Genomic DNA, 3,435 nt, shown 5'->3' with positions numbered 1-3,435 from the left:
TTTTATTGATTTTTTAGGAATATATTTTAATTTGAATTCGGCCAACATTACCAACCATTTGGATATTCTTCCTTGTATGGGTGGTTGTAAATACTTTATCGGATTAGGTTGTGAAATCACATGAGTGGTGTAGGGTAGCATGTAATGTCGTAACTTTTTGGTTTACCACACTAATGCTAAACTTGTTTTTTCCAAGGTGTTGTATTTTGTTTCATATTGAATGAAGTTTTTACTTATATAGTATATTGCACGTTCTACTTTTTCTACATCTTGTACTAACACAGCTCTTGTGGCCGCATCTGTAATGGTCACTACTACAAAAATGCTCAAAGAGACCTTAAGTAAGAGACCATTTAAATAAATATGTGGTCTCTTGGATTCAAGAGACCAAATATTTCAAATAAGTGGTCTCTCCTTTTTTTTTAATTAAATAAATTAAAAAAAAGAGACCATTTATTTAGGAGAAGTGGTCTCTCCTTTTTTTAATAAATAAAAGAGAGAGACCTTCTAGTTACAAAAAGTGGTCTCTCCTTTTTTTAATTAAATAAAAAAATAAAAGAGAGATCATCTATTTACAAAAAGTGGTCTCTCCTTTTTTTTAATTAAATAAATAATAAAAGAGCAAGAGAAATTGTCTTTTTTTTTTTTTTTTTTTTTTTTTTTCAAAAAATAAAACTTTTGATAAGATCTATTAAAATATAGAGTAAAAATATATAAACCGGTGAAAACCCTAACTCTATCCTTATGCTCATCAGCCGCCACCGTTCTCTCTCCGCTTTCATTTTGATCTGATCCTCCTCCTCAATTATTTCTAGATCTCCCCAATTTTCATTCATCATGCCGTCCGTTTACGCCGATCGTATGACTACATTCGAGAATTCTGAGAAGGAGAGCGAGTATGGTTACATTCGTAAGGTAATTGATTTTTTGTATCAATTTCATTGATTTTTGTTGTTTTACTTTGTTTGATCTGCTTTGATTCAAGTATTATGCCTTAATTCTTTCGATTTTGTTGATTTTTTTGTTTAATTTTGCTGTTTTAGAATCAGTTGATTTGTGGTGATTAGGTTTTTTTATTGTTGTTTTGACTTTTTTTTGAGTTGTTGAATCATAGTTGATAGTAGTAGTTATGATTTGATGATTTATCGATTGTTTTTTGGTTTCATGATTTGGTTTGGGGATTTATGAATTTGAAGATTGCGGAAAGTTTTAATTTTGGTTTTGTTTTGATTTTGCGATCTCACGTTGCTTAACCTTGTTTTCGTTGATTGCTTATTAAATTTTGATTTTTTTTTTATTTTGCGATCTCACATTGTTTTTAACTTTGTTTTCGTTGATTGCTTATTTAATTGATCTTGATTTCTGATTTTTTTGGGATGATTTTGATTTGATGTTGGAGTTCTGCCTAAATTTGATTACAATTTGGTGATGCACATTAGCTGTTCGACGAAATGCCTCATTGAAAATGTCATTCAAAATAGTTTATTGGCCTGGGTTGGTAATTATGAATAAATACTTGTGATTTTGTAGGTTGTAATATGTTAGTGGGGGTGTTTTACTTGAATTACTTTCTGCCTTTACTCAGATTAGGATCTTCCTAATTATCATTTACTATTTTATTTTTTAACATGGACTGTGATAATCGACCTTAGACTCACTTGATCAAATGTGCTGAAATTTTCAATCAAAAGAGTTTTAATTTTCTTTATTATTATAATTGTTTGCTAATTTTGGATGTCTTGGAAAAATTTTCAGGGTAAAAAGTGTAATCAAAGAAGATCGATGATTTTGCTTGTTGAATGGTTCGGTTGGAAAGATGTTGCACAAGATCTGTCAAGAACACCATTGTTTTTAGTATTTTTTTTACAGTAGTATGGGTTTCGTACGTAGTATAATTTTTTGCAAGTATATTGATGATTATTATCCAAATAATATGGGTTTTGTACCGTTGTACGTAGTATAACTTTTAGTATGAGTTATGTATAAATTTTAACAAGTATGAACTACTTGTATTTCGTTGTAAATGTAAAGTGCATTTTTTTAATTAAAATTACATATACTAATTGGAATACGAATAATTTTTTTTTAAAAAAAAAATTTGCAAGAAAGAGACCATCTATTTGAAATAGATGGTCTTAGTTTTTCAAAAACTAAGACCATATATTTAAAATAGGTGGTCTTAGATTTTGAAAAACTAAGACCATCTATTTCAAATAGGTGGTCTTAGGGCAATAGCAATAGAACAAACCTCTAAGAGGTTTGTTTACCTGCCACATCATCATTACATAAACTTCTCCCCTAACAAACCTCTCACCAACAATAGATGAACCTGCCACAACATTTCTTTTCTTAAAAAAAAAAAAGGAAAAAGCCCCAAAATTTTGCCAACTCACATGATCAAACCGGTTTGTATTTACAAACCTCTAAAATACAAACCTCTAAAATACAAACCTTTACCCACAACAAGAGGTTTGTTGACAAACCTCTAAAAAATTCCAACAAACCTCACACAAACCCCACCATTGCTATTGCCCTTAGTTTTTGAAAAAACTAAGACCATCTATTCTAAATAAGTGGTCTCTCTTTTTAAAAACAAGAGACCACTTTTGATGAAATGGTCTCTTAGGCCAAAGAGACCTGTGAGCTAGAGACCACCCCTAAGGTAGTCTCTTTGGCCATTTTGATATGGTCTCCTTGGCCAATTTTGTAGTAGTGGGTAATGTATAGCCTAAGAGGTAATTTGGGTACTATTGGTACTAAAAGTAGTGGACTTTTGAGAATCTTTGACTTTCTCAAAGGCCTCTTGGCATTGATCGTCCCATTCATGTTTTTCTTCTTTTTTTCAGTTTTTTGAATATTGGCTCACAAGTCATTTTCAACTTATTGATGAATCGACTAATGTACTATAGTTTGCCATGGAACCCCCTAATTTCTTTTTCTGTTCAAAGGGGAGGCATATCAACAATTGCCTTTATTTTGGAAGGATCGATCTCAATACCACGTGTGCTTACTACGTATCCGAGTAACTTGCCGGAAGTCACTTCGAAGGCGCATTTTTGTGGATTCAATCGCATTTTATATTCTTTTATGCGAGTGAAGAATTTGCGTAAAGATTTTATGTGTCCTATTCTATCTTTAGACTTCACGATCATGTCATCCACATATACCTCTATTTCTTTATGCATCATATCATGCAAGAGAGTCCTAGCCGTTCTTTGGTACGTAGCTCTTGCATTTTTTAGACCAAGTGGCATGACTGTATAGCAATATGTACCTCAAGGGGTAATAAAGCATGTCTTTTCTTCGTCTTCTTTTGCCATTAGAATTTGGTTGTAACCTGCGTATCCATCCATAAAGGATAACATCGCATGTTCAGCTGTGTTATCTACCAATATGTCAATATGAGGTAGAGGAAAGTCGTCTTTAAGGCTAGCC

At 32.0% G+C, this 3,435-nt stretch overlaps 1 long non-coding RNA gene across 1 annotated transcript; it reads left to right on the top strand.

The window, feature by feature from the left end:
* Positions 1-718: 718 nt before the first annotated feature.
* On the top strand, positions 719-2,050 carry LOC145590813 (uncharacterized). The gene is made up of 2 exons (XR_014102170.1): positions 719-915; positions 1,756-2,050. It is a non-coding gene; the product is annotated as an uncharacterized LOC145590813 (long non-coding RNA).
* The last annotated feature ends 1,385 nt before the right edge of the window (positions 2,051-3,435 follow it).

This window comes from Chenopodium album, chromosome 18 (assembly GCF_948465745.1).
Source record: "Chenopodium album chromosome 18, dcCheAlbu1.1, whole genome shotgun sequence".
In the NCBI taxonomy this organism is placed as follows: Eukaryota; Viridiplantae; Streptophyta; class Magnoliopsida; order Caryophyllales; family Amaranthaceae; genus Chenopodium; species Chenopodium album.
The sequence above is the reverse complement of the archived record's forward strand: the minus strand, read 5'-3'. Positions and strand labels throughout refer to the sequence as shown.